Consider the following 19,933-nt stretch of genomic DNA (forward strand, 5'->3'; position numbering starts at 1 on the left):
ATACCTAAAATTATTCACCTAAGTAAGCATATGCAGAGATGGTGGCAGAGCTTGGTGACTTTTTCAGGACGTCTTATACATGTCTTAACACTTGCCCTGCATTTGTACATGTTCCTGCTCCTTCTGTCTTGACTTTTCCTGGATGTTGTCAGTGCTCTGCACAATAAGGGTCATGACTGCTTAGGGGTCACAGGAGAGTTCAGAAGCTTGTGAAAGTTTTTTTACAACAACAACAACAACAACAACAACAACAACAACAGATTAATAATATGAAAAGCAAGTTATGCTGTTTAACCTTTGATTAAAAGCAGCTGCCCTTCATTAAAACCCCACAGTCTTTGCCCTTGCTCTACTCAGCATTCATAAGGGTTTTATGAAGACAGAGGGGGGAAAGGTCTCACAATTTTCAAAAGTGACAATTTTTATTTCTTCTAATTATCTGCCTAAATGTGAGCTGTGTTAGACTAAGCGTGAATGCAGATAGAGAGCACATCTGCAGAAAGAGAAGGCCCTGCTCTGCTTCTTCCAGTCTACAACATCTACTACCCCAAGTGATCACATGAGATTTCAAACTCAAATTTGGACCTCTTCAACATCACAGACTTGGTTGTAAAATTCATAAAAAGAAAAAATACACAAACCTGGATTTTGATAAAAGTGACCAGTAGTGACTTGTGTGAGTTGACTCTAGTTACAATAAAATTTTGTAGGCCTGAATAAGATGTGGTTTGGAAAACTAAGGTAAAGGGAAAGGCAAGGTGAGCTGGATGCCAAACAGAAGCAAAACTTAATAGGTTACTATTGCTTCTACTTCTTTGGCTGTGCAAGTCCAGTGTGATGAAGTGAGTAGGATGGTAGGGCAGAATGGCAAGAAAAAGGGAACCAGGACACCAAAATCTCTCTCTGGTTTTGTGGAAAAATGAGACATTGATGGCTAGCCTTTTCCATATGTATGCTTTCTCAAGTTCATTTTGGTTGTAGAATTATATGTAATGAAAGGTGAAAGTCTGAGGTCACCAGAATAGTTAGTGAACCTTCTGCCAATTAAGGGTTTTGCCCCAAAGACCACACCTTGCGATGACTGAATTTCACTGCCACCCCTTCCATAGTGCTACCTTGTTATTGTAGTGATGGTGGCATTGTAAATTATAGTCCCAGATGGATGAAGAACCCTTCTGAACTGATCCTAGTGCTGTTCCCAACAGTATTGCTAATGATTACACAGCTGCCTTGTAGGCATTCTAGAACATAGGCTCATAGGTCTGCCTCCAGCACAAGTTGCAATAAAGTTTATTTTCATTCAAAACAATATATATTGGGATTATTGTCAGAGCAGCCCCAGAGGCTTGCACAGGAGGTCTAGTAAGCATTGGTAAGAAAATTGGAAGCCTTGAGGTTATTAATGTTGCTAGAACAGCAAGCTTAGTGGCCAGCAGAGGTATAATTTACTTATGTTAGCATCACACACTGGAGCAAGGCAATCAAGTAAGAGGTCAAGAGACTTTAACACAACATAAGATAGATATATAGCCCTGAGCCTTCTAGGCCAGATTCTCAGCTGCTGTAAATCAACCTAGCTTCATGGGAATCAGTGGACCTATGCAGTTTTCAATGTGTCAAGAATCTGGCTTATACCCTTTATGGAAGTTGTCCTAAGATCTGAAATGAATGTAGCAGAAAAACTCAATTTTTATTTTTGCTTTGTTTTAAAGCCAACACATGACATTTTTAGATCAGCTATACATTGGTTTGGAGAGCAAGACTGAAGTTTAACACTTTTGGCAGGGACACATCTCAAAATGGTCATGAAAGAGCTGATGAGATTCCATCAATACACATTAGCTAATAGAGAGAAAACGTAAGTAGATGCAGAAGGAGAAAATATCTGTTTTAACTGGTTAGTAACCAAAGTTCAGGTAGCATACAGACTTTTTTCTTGCAACTGTGGGTTCCAGTCTATAAAACAGAAGTTCATGTTCCTATTTATAAAAACAAGTTTGACCAAAGATGTAATATCAGCTTTTGGAGATTTAAGTGGCATGAAAATGTGCTTTGAATTCATGCCAGGGGATAGAGTGAGAAAGCTGACAGAGATAGCAGAGAGTGTGAGGAAGACACAGAAAGTAAAATGCATGCACCATTGACTCACAAATACACAAATGTTGGTACTTCTTGGTACATACAGATCCAAGCCACAGTTTTATTCCTGGATTGAAGTCCAAGTCTATGTCTCAGTGCGTCCCAGAGCTGTTGGAGTTTCAGAGACTGCAGAGGATGTTGTGTCTAGTGTTTTTTTCAAAATAATTTGTGGCAACTCATAAATGTAAATCCTATGCTAACACTTGAAGCTCTAACAGACACCTCAGCCTCCAGTAGTATAGCCTTCTGTTCTCAAGAAGATCTTATGTTTACTGATTTATAACAGTTGCATATAGTACCTGCCATGGGAAGAAGCTTTTACTACATTTCTCTGATGAAAAATTTAGTATGGAGTGCAAAGAAATTAAAGAAGCATAAGTATTTTTCTGAAGTCAGGAGATCAGCCTGTTAAACAATCAATTTACTTTTTCTCCATACCTGTAGGGACCTGAGCTATTTAAGGATCCTACTTTTTTTATGCTCTCTAGTTGTTCGTGTTCTTTGTTTAGACAAAGACCTGACTCCAGCTGACCTCTGAGGATAAGCTTAGCTGCTGTCATTTGAATTCATATATCAGCAGTTTGAAACTTTGTATCTGTTGAAAGTCTGAGTTTCATAACTGATCTGACATTAACAGCCTTGAATAGATGTGCTTTTTCTGAGCCCTGGAGATTAATCAAGTCACATCTTCCAGGTCAATAAGGTATTAAAAATTTGAGATACTAATTTTCTTTCAAATAAGATACTTAAAAGCTGGATCAGATGAGGATTTAACAGATCAGAATTGAGAAGGCTCATAGCGTTTTGTCCATTTCAAAGCATGTGTTTAAAAAGAACGTTTTAAGTTTAAAGTAAAATAAACTGAAAGGTGATATACCCTGTGCTGAGAGCAGAGAAGAGAATAGGAACTGACAAAAGTGAGTTACAGCTTTCTACACAGCGTTCTCTTCCTCCTTTCTTTACTTCAGCTCTCTGTGAATCAGTTTGTTCCCAGTTGTGCTTCCATACAGATTTCATGGCCAGCAAGAACTGGAGTCCTCACACCTACATGTCCCTTCTCTTTGCTTTCTCTGCATTTGCTCTCAGTAAATAGAAACAAGCAAGACCCTGATGAAGTCTGAGAGAGCTACATCCCTTCCATCAAGTCAGGTATGACTCTCCCACCTTCCCACCTTCAGCACTGCTGGGGCTGCTCCCTCCCCAGCAGCAGCAGCAGCAGCAGCAGCAGCAGCAGCAGCAGCAGCAGCAGCAGCAGTGCAGCCACTCTGCCGCTAGCAGAGTTCACAAATCATCAGGCTCATTAACACAAACTGAACTCCACTGTGACTCAAATTGATATACCAGACAGTCAACTGCAGTTGCTGGGGAACCAAACACTCCAACTGTTCTGTTGCCTCCACTGCTGCTGGGGAGGAAACTTCTGGGCAGAGAGCTGGGGCAGAGAGCTGAAGAGCATAACTTCTTAGGTTACACCAAACTGGACCACCAGAGAGTCTTTGGAAGTTCCTTCTGTCACTGTCTGGGTTGCCCTGGAACAGGGTTATAAAGCATGTGTGAGGCCAAGGAAATCTGTTCTTTCATGCTGCTTTGCATGGGTAACTGAAAACCTACAGCTTTACTCAACCAGCTCCTCAGAGTATTTGTGCTCTCTGGAAGGGGAACTGCCTTCCAGAAGCCAGTGCTGGTGACAAGGGACCAACTGGCATGCTTGTAACCCTTTATTTTTATGCGGGCAGCCTGCCAGGCTGATCAGAATCTAAATTTAACTGTGCTGCTTCAGGTATTGTGAAAACAGTGTGTTTCTGGACCACTGGATGCTGGGCAGTGAGCCACCCCAAGGACCAGGAGCCAGAGCCTTGTCTGTTGGCATATTCTATGGAAAGCATATAGCTGATTCTTTCTTGGCCATTTATCTCCCTTTTCAAACAAGGGGCAAAAGTTTGAAGCATTAACCCTTCCAGATATTTAGGAAGAGGTGCCACAGTCATGCATCAACAATTTCAGAATAAAGAGGCTGGCACACTGTTCCTGTTTAAAGCTGCAAACTGCTGGTCAGGATGCAAGCCTTATCTGCATGACATATGAGGGTTTGTTTTCCCTGATCTCAGTGAGATTTTGCTTGTTGATACTTAAAAAGAACCTGACCCAGGGTTCTGCAGGGCTGTGAGGATGGATCAGATCCCATACACTACATTACAAGCATCTCTTGATGACTCCCTAAGCACTTGCAAACACAAAAGAGGATAAAATATGAGATGAATGGGAAGCTTGAATGAAACAGAAATTGTAAACCTTTAGACAGAATTTCTCTCTGGGGATTTCAGTGTCTCCTGTTACTAATAGGTGAGGATCACAGGACATGCCACAGCAAGATCAAAACATAAACACAATTCCTGTGTTATTTTAGTGAAACCAGGAACAAATCTGGCACCATTTGACTCTAGCTTTTCAGCTCTGAGACAGGGCAATAGCAGTGCTCATGCCAGCTGGCTATCTGCTCTGCAAGAGTCAACAAATTTCTTGACATGCGATGTCCTTCTATCTCATTTGTTGATTGGAGCAGTGAAATATTTATGAACTGCCATCGGTGTCCAGCATTTGAGTTTTGACCCAGTAAAGGATAAATATGGGACAATTTGCCTTTGGCCTTTCACTTTGGCCAGTGACCAGATTTCTGTCTGTTTGTGGTTTCAACTGGATGGGGAAACAAACGTCCCCTAGGTAAAACCCTTTCCATATCTATGACTTAGTCCAGAAATAACTGATTTTAAAACCAAACACATCGAGTGAGAAACAAATCTCACACAGTTGTCCAGTGGCCTTTGACCTCCTAATGGCTTGATGCCATCTGGCTGCCAGCTGGCTACTTCACTACATGAGGAAATAAGTTTCTCACAGACAACGCTCCCTTCCACTTTTAGCCCTACCAAAAAAGAAAAAGCTAACACACCTTTCCTATAACACCCTTTCATTCCAAAAAAGGGAGAATTGTGACACAGGTGGCTGCTGAACTTTCAACTTTGAATGTCAAACTACCAACTAGCTACTGCTGGACTACAAACTCCCACAGAAAAACAAAAACTTGCTAGGGCAAACCATTGTACAAGTCTTCCACTTGAAAAGAAGAACTCAAAAATTGAGAGGGAATAAGTAAATAAAATAATAAATCAAATATAGTGAGAGGGATTGCAGACTTTTTGTACATGAAGACATAAGTACAAATGCATGCTTTTTAGAAAATATTCAAAAGACCAGACTTTATATACAGACTCTGCAAAAGGGTTCCTGCTTTGTGCAAAACGAGATGGGATGAGATGGATTTTTACTTTGCAGTGAAAATAGTTCAGCCTGATTCAGTAGACATTTGCCTAGTTCCTGGAAGCAGAGCAAATATGTATTGTCAGGATAGGTCACGTAAGCTTCATGACTCTCCCAGCTGTCTACCAAAATCCAGGACCCATAAGATGACTTAGAATTCCTCTGAGAGCTGAAGGAAGGAGACTCTGGGTATAGTTCTCAGGCAGGTGATGACAGGGGCTCCCAGGACTCCAGTGCTAGGCAGGATAAAGCTGGGCTAGGCAGGCAGATGGATTGGAGGGTGACATGCTGCTGCAGCTCATTTCCTCTCACAGATTTGGGCTGCAGTTATCTAACAGTCCCCATATCAACATGTGCACTCATGAGGTAGGTCCAGCATGGGAAATGTGTCTGTATTGTTCAAAAGCAATTGAACATCTTTATATAACTCATGTAATGATAAGACCTTATATAAATGTCATATTCTTTCTTTCTCTACTTCTTTCTTCTTTTCTTCCTTCCTTTTTTCCTTTCTTCTTTCTTTTCCTTTGTTTTTCTCCAGTGGTACAGAAAACCAAGAATATCTAATCAGCACTAACTGTTATAATTAAAATAATTTATAACCGCACTGTGACCCTAGAATTTACCCTTTCTCAAGACTCTGTTCCCTTTTCCATTCCTACGGTGCATGATGTCCACAGACAAGGAGTGTCCTCCCATCCTCCCTACTCTCTGCCTGCCCATGGAGATTCTAAGGGCTGCAGGAGATGTGACTCTCCCAGTCTACTTTCTCCATGACAGATTCTCTTCCATCCTGTCATTTACATTTACAGTCTGACTCCAAGCCTGTTTATAGCCAGAGAACTCTTTTCATTTACTTCAGTGGGCTTTGAATCAAGCCTTTATAAACCACACATGTACCCAACAGGTATTTATTAACATGAGCTGGCCATGTATTCTATGCCATGAGTGTGGAAAAAACTAACAATAACTCTACAATTACCCACCTAAGCCCTCTAACAGGCTCCAAAGGCATGTCTCTTCGCCAAGCAAGCATTGAATCAAGTTTGACATTTCTAGGGTAAATCATTTTTGTGTTCTAAAAACCAAAAAAAGGGTTAGGAAAAAGTCCAAAGAGTGAGAACATCCCCATTTTTGGACAATAATATCATCCAAATGTCCTATCCAAATGGCTTCAAATGTTCCAGAAACAAATGTGTATTCTGGGATAAGACCACTGAATGCTAGGTAAAATTACAGGTGATTCTGCTTGAGGTTGGCAAGATATATCAAGGATTAAAATGGAACCAATAGTCCTACTATTTTTTAATTATCCACAAAGACATTAGTGTTACTCACAATCTTTCCAGAATGATTACACATCTTTATGTATTGACTTTACATACAGAGATTTCAGTTCTTTCACAGGCTGTGTCTTAGTTTATTTAATTTTGAATTGTTGGACATGAAATTAGATGTTATTTCTTAGTCTCTTCTTTAACTGAATTGTTGAAGCCCAAACCATCAGAGAGGACAACCCAGTGGATGTGGAAAACTCTCAACTCACTGTGCGGGTGAGGTGCCACAAAGGACTTTCTACATTTTATCAGATGATAGCTCTAAGCCAAAAAGTTTGGATCCAGACCTTGATAAAAAGTGCCTCCAAGGACAAATCTGAAGAGCTCCAGGGTCTCCATCCAAGCCAGTTTCTAGCTGTGATGCAAGACAAGGTTATTTTCATTAATGTTTAGGTTTTGCATCATCTGTTCTCTCATGCTTTAGCTTTTTCACTTTCAGCAGCAAATCTATCATCATAATACTAGCAAAATCTTTGTTTGGTCTTGTACATGCTGTAGCTCAGGGTGGATTGCCCAGTGAAATATATATCTCTGAGAAAGCACTTTGAAGGCAAATATCTGCTAACAAATAGTTTTGTCTTGTTCTACTTTTTTAGAAGTAGATGTCAAATTTGGAGTTTTCTGAGTCCTACATCAGCATTTACGTCGTGTCTTGCTTTTTTTTGGAAAAGAAAAAGCTCAGTTACCCTGTGTACATCTTCAGCAGTTCCTTTTGAAACTCATGTCTAGGAAATAATTCCTAGTACTGTCCATGGACAGTGGTCACCTTTCCTTCATTTGCTGTCTCCCTGGGGACATGTACCTTGGTCATTTCTTCTGGTGCTCCTTTAGGACTCTGTAGTTGCGAGGGTTAAACATAGGACTGTAAGTTCACAGATGTGAAAATACATATTTTTTGGCAGGTTAAATGTACTAGGCAACTTCTGCATGTTTGTGCTTTGAGTAAGGAGGCCACCTGCTTCTAATGTTACAGGAATATGTTGGCTAGTGGAAAGGCAGAAACCATTTTTTACTAATTGAATAATTTCTGTATCTTATCCAAATGCCAGGAGATTGCTTCTATCCCATGATTAGCTTGAAGTTTTGATGACATATTAAAAAAATACAAAAAACCACAAACAAACAAACAAACCCACAAAAAAGAAAAAAAGAAAAAAGAAAAGAAAAAAAAAAAGAAAAAAGAATAAACAAAAGCATTCCAAAGTCACTTTCCTGTTTGGTCCAAATCACTTTATTCCTAGTATAGAGTGATGGGGAAATGGGTATTGGATGAAAGAAATGGTAAATAGGAAACAATTGTTTGCTTGGATTACCAAGGCAGTTTCTGGGTAAGGTGGTGTTTCATGGGTAGGCACAGTCGATTATTTGGCACTGGCACATGGAATAGCAAACACATGCAGCAGCTAAAATCAAGCTTGCATTAATGATTTCGTTGCCTGAAGTAAATTTGTAATGTAAATCATTCAGAGGTGCTCTAAGGCATTTCTATTCTTAGAAGAAAAGTCACAAACTGGCAAGTACGTCACCTTTGCAATCAGCACCCCCTTTAGCCTGTAATGTGGAACACATGGTGGTTGAAGAGGTTACAGTGTTACACAAGTGTCATTACAGAATTTCTCTGTGTTAACATGTATCATCTGTCACATAATTGTTTGTTTTACAACCCATACCTATAATGGGCTAAGTGGGGACTATTTATATCAGTTAACAATGAGTGCCTTTAATTAGTATTTCATGCAACTGGAACATGTTAAAGATTCTGACACAAATCTGGCTTGGGTTGCTAAATTCCATATGAATTTCATTATGAAATTGCTAAGACATTACAGTTGCTCAGGTATTGAGGTTTATAAGTGCACTTCATCTGTTACAGAGCTAGAGCAAGTAAGTCACACACATGCTAAAGAAAAATCTCCAGAACAACAGCTTGGTATCTGACACAGCTGAATGAGAGTTTAAAGCAAGAAAGATGAAAATCTTTTATTATTTGAAATGTGCCTGTATTTTCTCTAAAACTATACAGCTGAAGCATTGTATGGAATGGAAAAGGTTAAGAAAATGGAGAATCAGATTGTACACAAAACTGATAATGAAAACTTGTCAGAGATGGACCAGACAGCAAAGAGCTTCACAAGCTGTTGCCAGACTGTAGAATGCAAAGATGGTGTTTTGTAAATGGTTGATACTGAGTGGTCACAAACATGTCCTATGGCTTCTGTGTGATCTCAAGGCAAAATATTTAGCCTGAGACCCTCACTCCCAGCCAAAGCTCTTTTCAGTGACTGGGGTGGCCACTGGGATATTTCAGTTCACACTGAAGGAGACCCCCAGCCTCCATGGGACTCTGATCTGTGGGCCCTCATGAATTTGCAGCATGAAGAATGTGCCAAGGAGCAGTGTAACATCCAGAGAGTGATGGGAGAGGAAAATGTGCCTGAGGTTACCTTCTTAAAATTTGGGTGTTGTCACAATCCTTTAGACTGATCGAAAGAACATGCTAGAATCAGATTTATGTCAAAATTAAAACAGTTCAGGAGATTAGGAGTGGGAGAGAAAAGGATGACAGGAAATCCCAGAAGCTTCATTCCTCCACATTATTCTTCTCAGATGTTGTGGCTGAGGCTCCATTCCTCTGTGTGCCTCAGTTCCTGAACCTTACCCTGCTTTTTTCCTTCATACCTATTACTAAACCTGCACATTACATTGTAATGACACAGGAACTGAGCAGCTGTCTCTAGAACCTTTTCAAAGATTTCTTCCAGATTCTGAGATGCTGAGCAAGGAAAGAGGAGCAACTCAGCACATCTCATTTTTGTCATCTGCCACTTGTATGAGCTACCCTTATCAGTGTCTACAGTATTGTTTAAAGCATTTTCTGACAGGTAACAACATTACAGTAAAATTATTTTACAGATGCTTTAAATGAAGCTTTTCAGTTGATACTGATCTAATAATTAATATACAGAATAAAATATTTTTATTAATGGAATGCCAGAACATGGTACATTATTCTGAAGAAGCTGACTTTAGCTTCTTGTGAAATTACTAATTCAGAGTCCAGTAACAAGCCTTGTGGAACAGCTGTTTATTTACTTTCTATTTTCGTAGGGAAAATCCCATTTGTCATTTTAACTTTTCCTCACAGAGCATGTTAGCTGTCCTGTTCCCCCAGAGTAAGGCTGGCAATAGGAAAGGTCTTCATGGTTTGTAACCTTTGTTAAAAGAGAGGATCTGATTTCTGAATTTTTTTTTTCTCAGTATTCAAGATAGCAGTAAAACAAGTCCTCTTTCTATGCACCAATTCTTAATGAAATGTCTTGAAGATTTCTGCCACACGCACTACTACTGTTTGAGATACCCAGAAAAGATTTTTAACAAGAAATCATAAACAACGGGGAGAAGAAAGATGATTCCATAATCCTCATCTGATGATTACCTTTGCTATCCACTTTTCCACTGTTATTTAAACTTACATTTTACTTAAATTTACTCTTTTTTAAAACTGCATTTTTCATTAAGAACTATAACAGGGATTCTTACTGAAGTCCTCAGGCAAAGGACATCATAAGAAATAATATCCAGGATATGTGTGTGCAATATATAGATGTAGATAAGAATTTGAAGCATGTCAGTTACAATGAGAGGACATATCAAACTATCTGAAATCAAATACTCTGAATTGCATGCAAGAGAGATTTTTGTTGGTGATTTTCAGATATATCCTCTTCTCTTCTCTTCTCTTCTCTTCTCTTCTCTTCTCTTCTCTTCTCTTCTCTTCTCTTCTCTTCTCTTCTCTTCTCTTCTCTTCTCTTCTCTTTTCTCTTCTCTCTCTTTCCTCTCTCTTCAGAAATAATTTTCTTTCAAAACTTGTTTTATGATTGATTGTCTCTTTACTCTTATTATTTTGGAAAATAATACAACCCTTCTAGACAGTTAGAAAACGAAGGTCACTTCTCAGGATAAATTTGGAGAATGCATCTTGATAAAAGACATTTTTTTTTGAAAATGGAAGGGAAAACAGACAATATAAAAATATACATAGGAATATACCTCCATATCTGTCCATGACATGAGTAGTGTTTTTAAAAGTTTTAGAATAAAGATATACAGATACTGGTTAGGTGATTTTTGGGTACTGGAAAAGTATTTCCCATGGAAAGTCAATTTGAATACAGTATGTTGAAGGAACAGACATCACTAAAAAAAACGGTGAGAAATCATCCAGCTGTTTTGGAAGAAAGGGTTGCAAAGCAGCATCATGTCTTGTCCCCTTACAATCTGATGAAGACTGTGAGAGGGAAGGAACATTTGTTCAGTGAAGATTTTAGTGCAAATCTTGTAAGGAGTTACACTGGCAAAAAAAAAATTCTGGACCACTGGAGGCATTTAAGAGTTCATTGTTGATCACAGCAAAGCATTTGTGTCCCAGAGAAAAGCTTCAAGCTTCATCACCACATTGTACTGTGCTTTCACTCTGCTCTGTCACCCATAGGAAGAACAGTTCCATCTTGACAAATGAGCTGGAATTGTACAGAAATATCTGGCTTGACCCTCCCAGGCTGCTGCCCAGTTTAACTGCACCCTTGTGAGTGGTGGTATGTTCATTTGAAATATTGTCATAGGGGTAGGCATTTATATTATAAGGCATTAGGTTCTTCCATATTGTCTGCCCTATTTTTTTCTCTTTTATGTGTGTGGTTACTTGAGATTTTGTACTTCTGATGTGAACCAACACCCTTCCACACATCTCAAAAGCCACTGGAAATATAATTTGAACAGTAGTTTGTAAATTAAATATGCTTAAGTAGCAGAAAACTGCAGTAACTAAGGGTGATATATGGACTTGGAAGACTAAATCTAACTTTGTGGATTCAATTATAATTACAGCTGTATTAGCTGGCACATTGGCAAGATGAACCTGCCAAGACTGGATTACTAGAAACTGAAGGAAGGCTGACCACATCATCAAAGAATAGCTCTCTGATGACACAGTACCTGCAGCTCTCCAGCTGATGGCCCACAGGTCCAGCTGAGGACACTAGCTGGTTTGCTGGAGGCATCAAACAGAAGGGATGATGGTTTGCTGCCAGGGTCAATGGCAAGAAGGATGTTTCCCCTTAGCAAGTTTAGGGAAGTCTTCAGAACAAAGAAGGGGAAATTACAAAAATATATTGGATTTTGGAGGTGTCAGAGCCAGGTTACAGTTACTTATTAGGGAGGAAAGGTTCAGAAATGCAGTGCTTAACACTCTCTCCAGCTCTGCTAAACTATTTATGAAGAGCTAACTATAATTAGAAATCCAAATTTAAAAAATGGTAGACCAAAAATTTACTTTAAAAGTGGGCAGATGGCCAACACATTTTACTGAGCAGCACTGGAATGTTAATGCAGAACATACGCAAAGCTGTTATGACAAAAATACAGCTCTTTATGCTAATATTCAAATAGAATGAATGATAATTGCATTAGGCACCCATTGGGAGTCAGCATAAGTCCCTGAGAACTGGAAATCCACTGTATGTTACAGGATAAATTGGTACTGACAGAGCTAGTTTGAGAAAATTTTTTGCAGAAGAAAAATCCGAAAGGGAGGAGAAAAATACAATTTTTCTTGCAGAATGAATGAAACTGTTTTGTCAGTTAGTAGGAACTAGAATAATACTTGTTTAATTTTACATTTTTTAAAGTGTCTTTGATCTAAAATGAGTGTGATGCATATAACCTCATACCAAGTACTGGAATTTATGAATCGTCTACATAACCGCTTTCCCAAACTGGTTCATCCCTTTGGTTAAGGCTTAAGAAAATAATCACCTAAATTATTGGCCTGATTTTATCCCTCAACACCTACCCAGGTGGAATCATAGAGAGAATGTATGGTGGGTAGAATGTAATTATCTGATCTAGAATTTACCTAGAACCTGAGATGAATAGTACAAGGCTTTCCCGGCACCTATTTCTCTTACTGATCACTATTTCTCTGTGGTGGTCTTGATGATGAGTAAGCCAAAATCACTGGGGTGAGAATTAATGTGAAATATTTCAAAACCTGAATGCAAAGCTGATGTACTTTGGCACATCAGAAAGGCTCTACTGAATCAGAATTCTTGGTAGTGGTTTCTCCTGAGTGAAGGGGATTCCCATTACAGAGAATTGTGGCACAAAGCCCAGAGAGGAAACCTTTGCTGGGTTTGTGCTGCTTCTCTCCAGAACCAGCCTGAGCATCTCTGCATCCTGCTTCTAGAAAGGACAATCTATGTGAATTACTCTGGCTGCAGTCAGTCAAGTCCAGTCACTGTTTTTGGCTCTGTATCAGTGCCCTTGTTAGAGCTAAAAGTGAAGCTGGGTATGGAAAGGACAGAGATGGTCTGTGTGCATGGAAGGAAAGGATTAAATAGAGAGGATGTGCTTTTCAGGTAAGTCAGGAGAATATCCAGTCAAGAGGTAAAGGGAGAAGGAGATCAAACTGCTATTTATTTAAAATGAAATTGTGACACTCGAGATGAAACACCAATCTTTTTCATGTCACTGAAAAACGCACAGTGCATTCCCATCTTGAATTTAGGTCTGGTCCTGCCTCCACCAAAATCCATAGGAAAACTAAGGAAAATACAAAGGAAAGCAACAGAAGTGATCAGAGATATGGAAAAATAATAACAATGAAACACAGAAACTAGAAAAAACTCAGCTGGGAGAGGATATAAAATCATGTTTTGTGTGAAATATAGGTACACAACACATTTTTTTTCACTAGAAGAGGAAATATTTTCATTTGTATTTCAAAAATAGAAGTATCAGATGAAAGTATTGGGTTGGACATTCAAGGCAAGTTCTTTTCATACTATTCACAATACAACAGTGGAATTCATTTTCATAGAATGAACGTGCCAAAAGACAAGAGGGATTCAAAAACTGGTGAGGCTCATCCACTGAAGAGAGTTACTGAAAGGGTTATTAAACACAAAGGTGTTGCCTCTAATTTTATAAATTCTTAATTCTTTCATGGTCAGAATGGAGGGAGGCTTACTGGGCAAATGCCACTTTGTGTTGCCATGTTTGTTCTATTTTCCCCAGATTTCCTTTACTGTCTGAAGCACTCTGCTGGACTGAACACACTTTGATCCAATCAAATACTGCTTTTTCCAATCTTCTTACCTTGGTTTTTCAGAGCCATGTGCACACAGGCTGTGTGGGAAAGACAGATACTTCCCAGAAGTGCTGGACTGACAATAACTCTTATAGAGTGACTACAGAACTTCCTACAAATAAAGGCCCAGACACATAGTTAGCTCCCCATGAACTTCTGCTGAGTTGGAAATGTCCAGTTATTTTGGGCTATCAGGGAAATCCCAGGCAAATATATTCTGCTTCCTCTTCCAGTCTTCCCAGATAAAACTTTCTGTCAGAAGGAGGAAGAAATACCCAGGAAACAGAGCTTTAGGGTAGACCTAGCGGTTATAATGTACTTAAAATGGATTAGTGAGCAAAAGGGAAAAGGAGATGGGGATCTTCACCCACGTGTTTCTATGCCAAACACAAAAATAAAATACATGTTACTAAATCCATTCCTTAACATTAAAATCGCAGTCTGTAGTACACAATCTGCATTGCAAACTGAATGGTTGGTTTGCTTGTATCTATTCCATGCCAGAAAAATCCCTAAAAGCTGCATTATCCTGGAGAACGCTAATACTTTTACTTGAATCCTCATACTTTCTATTTAAATAGTCCGAATTTTTGAAAGTAAAATGTAACAATTAAGAAAAAAAAATCTTGCAGCCAACCAAAGGGAATTACCGGGTTCGAATCTTGGTAAACAAAGTAATTTTAGAGGGGAAATCTAATGATTGCCTTGAAGTAAATATCCATTCTTTCTTTCATTTCGTATGTGGCTACAGACTAGTGTTTCAGGAGAGTTAATTTCACAAAATCTACAAGAAAGATGAATGTTAATCACCTGTACAAAACAATGTTCAAAAAAGAAGAGATAAGGAGGAAGTGTTCAAAAAAGTTTTCTCTCTTATCCAGGAACCACGACCTTAGAATTAGAAGATGCTAATAGTATTAAAGTAAAATAATCTAATAGAGAGAGGAAATGGTAGCACATATAAAAATTAAAATTCATCTTAAAGGAAGAGAAGTGGAGTGAAAACCAGCAGCAAAGCACAGTATTATACAAGGAACTGCAGAAAAAATTATGAAAGAAGCCAAAGGACCAAAGGAAGAATACTTTGCCAAACCAGAGAAGTGTAATAGCACCAAGGAAAACCAAAGAGTGTCCATGACATTATGTAGTTGGAAATATTATTTCGACTGCTACTTATGACACAAAAGAAGCAGTGTTCAATGGGCATTCATGCTTTTTAGTCAGTTTGGAGCTGGAGGAGACATTCTTATCAACGGGCAGTGCTGAAAACATTTCCAGTTCTAGAGCAAAGCAGGAAGCTGATAAATCACTAGGTGAGGATTACATCTGCAAATGGCAAGAGAGGAAACACATGAGCTGTTTGAAGCACTTAAGAAACTGTAGAGGTGTAAAGAAAGGTTATAACTGAGGTAACACTGAAAGTTTGTTTATAAGGATGCCAACTTTGGCACTAGTCCCTGGCAGGTTAATGTAACGCATCATTTGTAACTTGTTTAATAAAGAATTAAAGAAGTACATAATAAATACCAGAATTTTAAAAATAATGCAAACACTTTTTTTTGGTGTAGCTTTTTTTCATGTCTGTACTTTCATATCTTTGATGAAATTAAATATTCAGTGACAATAATGTTGATATAGATTTTTCTAGGATATCTGACTTGAGTTTTCTTTGACATTTTACATTGATCCATTAAATGAAGCACTGCTTAAGTACTCTTGTAGAATTATGAACAAGAAAACACTTGTGAGGCTTCTCTGATGGAGTAGTTTAATTTAAACTTTAATTCATGGTCAATTGCTAGTTGTGTTTTTATTAATGTTAGTGTTTTTATTGATGAATTGGAGGAAAACAGAGAATTGTTATATATCTTCTTTAGAGATTACATTAAGAAAGAATACTTAATAACAAAGACAATAAATAAGTTACTTTGAATAATTTGCTTTCTGTGCTCAGTTACAGGCAGGTGAAATAGCTTTCAGTAGAAGCAGACTGTATTTAAAGACCAGGGAACTATCTCTGCAAATGGCTTGTGAGGTGTAAAGGATAAACAAAGGAGTTCAAATCCCCAGTAAAACACTGAAACAAGAAGGGTAATACAGTTCTTATGTTTTATTCCTCTCCTCATAAGAGGAGAAAGCTAGAGGATTTTAAGTTAGCTCTAGATGTGGTGATGAGAACCACTACGAGGATGTTGAGCTGAACTTTACTCCTTGTCTTGGTTTGAAAGACAGGTGTTTGCTAAGGAAAGCAGAAGCTTCCCTTTGGACTGAAAAAAAAACCATGATTCTTCCGATTATTATAATTTTTGGAATTAAGAGAGCTCTCAGGCAAAGATATGGGGGTAGGAATAACAGTTCTTTACTAGTATATTTAACAAGACAAACAAGAACAACAACAGCTATGAAATTACCCACAAACAGAACAGTAACTCAGTCCCAGTGTTTTTTGGCTGCAGGCACCTTTTCCCTGAGCTGCAGTTCCCGGTGCTGGGGGCGGGCGGGTCCCGCAGAGCCGCAGGAGGGCTGGGGGTGATGGCAGAGCTGTCCCAGGGGGAGAGAGAGATGGAGAGAGAGCTCTCCGCTCACGGTGTGGGTCCTGGTGATCAGTAGAGTGCTGGATGGTGGTAGTTCACAGCGAGAAGAGAGCAGGGCAGGGTCCCATGGTGGTTTCCCGACGCTGGGATGGCAGGGATGGGACACAGGCGGCGATCGTCCTTCTCGTCCGAACTCCGCGGGGGAAATGGGCCGAGGCCCAGCCTTCCGCTTCCTCTTCTGGCTCTTTGAATCTCCCGGGGCTTTTCCTCTTCCCTCCTGTCCCCTCCCCCTTGTCACCAGGGCCCAGTCAACAGGTATCTTAGCATGACAATGGGGAAAATTCCACAGAGGGAAAAAAAAAAGGAAAGAACTAACCCTCCACACTCCTGTAGGAAATTATGGAGGTAGAAAGAACTTTGACATAAAATTATAGGATGGTGAAAGACCCTTTACAGCTGAGTCTTGGGGGCCCCTCTCCACCTGTATTATCTGTGAATGAGATTGTTGATAGAAATCAAGTTTGATGTGACTGGATGAACTGGCACTTCATAGCAAAGGCTCTTCATCTTATCAGAACTCACGAATAAAAATAAATGCAATCAAATTCAACCTTGAAACAAAGTGAAAATTTTAGTCCTTTTTGAGTTAATTGATCACTGAAATGTCTTGCAAAGTTTGACTTGTGTTTCCTTTGCCCCTGGTAAGCATTAGATTTTGCTGTTTTTCTAGTTGAAATAAAAGTAATTTGAGGAAGATTTATTGTATATTTGTTGAGTCAATGTATCTAATTATACCATATAATCTCACACTGTAATGTCTAAAACTAATAGTTCTATCAACGTTTTGTTGAGTTTTTTTCCTGAGATACATTCCTAATCATTTACCCCATGATATGGATGCATACCCAGTTTTGAGGTTGGCTGTAGCTATGCATACTTATTTGGTACAACAGTTTGCTCCAGAATGTTTGCAGACAGTGCAAACCCAGAGTGACAGATGTCTAAATGGACAATGATCTGAAACAAATCTCTACTGTAATGTAAATCTGCCCATGTCTTCCTTGGAAAAACTCAAAAGACACCTGGACACAACCCTGTGCAAACTGCTTTACCAGGGAGGTTGGACTAAGGGTCTCCAGAGGTCCTTTCCAACCCCAGGCATTCTGTGACTGTGATTCCTGATTCAGTGAGCACACAGGGTTCTTGTTGGAGGTGCAATAGAAAACTTAGAGTGCCAAATACAGATTAGAGCAAAGACATCTTCTGTCACCAAGTTTCCTCCTATTCCCTAATGGTAACTCTTCATAGGTCCTCCTAGTGCTTACCAATAGCAGAGCAAAAACAATGTTTGGAATTGCCTGTGATGTTACCCCTTGTTAATTTTTAGTATTTTTGATTAAAATCTGAGCTTCTGTAAAGACTCTGAGTACAGTTCCTTTAAACCAAGGTTTCCAAATGAAACATTCTGGACTGCAGCAGCTTGTCCAGTTGTCTGCTCCCTCTGAACCTGGTACAAATTCCCTTTGTGCCAATGCAACTGTTTCCATGGCAATGTTCTCAATCAGGGAAACTATTTGTTTGCAGAGTGGCAGATAAATAAATACTTTTTTTTTTCTTTAAAGTAAGCTAGTTTACATATGTACCTGAGCACAGAGTCACATAAATATGTTCAGTAGCAAAAATAGCTAATGAAAAGAAGGGGGGGTAGGTGAGAGGAGGAGAACATGCAGGGAAGAGAGAAAATGAAAGGAATCTTTCACCCTGACTTTACTGTGAAAGGCTTCATAGTGTGAGTTTCTCTGCACTTTGTTTCTTTCTCTCTCTCTGACATACAAATACATGTACACAAATACCCTTCCAAAAAACAGCCAGCGAAGCCATCCTCCAAGTTAATTTGAATTCCTTAGTGGTCTTGGGTGTGCCTTTGTTTCAGCTCAAATATTGCTATCACATCATAAATAAGCCTGTTTCTACTATCTTAAATGAAGAGTGACGGTCACACCCAGCAGTTCCAACTAGATTTAACCCATCCTATAACAGTATTAATCCTAGATCACAACCATAAGCTTCTCCACATGTTTCAAATAAGCAAAAGTAGCGTAAACCAGCACAGTTTTACAAGACCTCGTTCTAGCTCATGAGTGGATAAACTGCAGTTTCAAAAGCCATTTTAGCCTGAACAGGAAACCAAATTATAATAAAAATGACATGCAAATCCTGTTTTCACTGCAATGCTTAAGCTAATAAAAGAATAAACTGAGTTTATCAAAGTCCCATGCAGTTAGCCCCCTCACAATGTCAGTCCCATCCCCACCAAGATCAGGTACAGAAGTTGAACAGTCCTTCCATGGTCCTAAAACAGCCTTGTTTCAAAGAAGGAGGACTCTCAGGTAGAGTGGACCTATAATAGAACATATTACAGCACCTTTAACAGGTTCCTTGAATAAATAGTGTTGTGAACAAACAGATACCTGGGCATTAGCTGCTCTTCATTTTCCTTGTGATTAAAATAAGTTAATTGGCAGTATCAGTAACTTATTAGGACTTCATGTGAAATTTTTTACCACAGCCTTTCTTTTCGGTGTACTTTGATTAAAACAGAGGAAGGGCTTTATTGTGCATGCTTATTTTCTACAGCATATGCTATAAAAAACAGAAGTAAAGGCAATAGGGCACAGACATCGGGGCACTTACACTGCATAAGCAGGAAAAATGTATTTTCCTACACTGTGTAGATGCTCTGGCAAATATTCCCACTGATTTGGGAATGAGGAAGCTTGGCTTCTTTTAAATACATTCTTGAACAACTATTTGTATCCCTGAAAACAACACACAACCTGAAAAACTGATATAAGCTAAATAAGTTACAAACACAAATAACACAATGTTTGTTTAAGTTTGTAGTTGATAGAAATCTACTTCTTTTTACATCCTTGTTTAACTAGGATGGACAGAATCCAGTGAAAGCTACTATTAGAAATTAACACATATGTGAGAATTAGATGAAGTAAAATTTGTAAAAAACTGTCAAAGTGTTGGGCAAGGGAAAATGAGTCTCTTTACTTCGTGGTTTTAACCTTCTTCTATACTGCCAATCAACTGGATGATGTTTATGATAGTCTAGGGTTTAGTCATCTCATGGCTCCCTAGCTGAGATTGTATGCTGGAGAATTTGAATTTTTCCCATCGCCCTAGATTTTTGTTACTGTGTTAAGGTACTGATTTCAGCTTCCCAGCAGTGGGGAAAATGTTGAAGAAAAGCACCAATGCAATGTTGATTTCCAACACAGTGCCTTAGAATTTGCTGGAACACAAGTGACAGTTAAGATACATTTTTTATCTGTTTCATTGATGGCAGATTTATCAGGAATGGCCTTTTAGTGCTATAATGCCACACTTCATACCACCACTCTCCTGATCCTCAGCAGCCCACACACATTCTCCCAAACCTCATATTC

Source organism: Cinclus cinclus, chromosome 3, assembly GCF_963662255.1.
Source record: "Cinclus cinclus chromosome 3, bCinCin1.1, whole genome shotgun sequence".
In the NCBI taxonomy this organism is placed as follows: domain Eukaryota; kingdom Metazoa; phylum Chordata; class Aves; order Passeriformes; family Cinclidae; genus Cinclus; species Cinclus cinclus.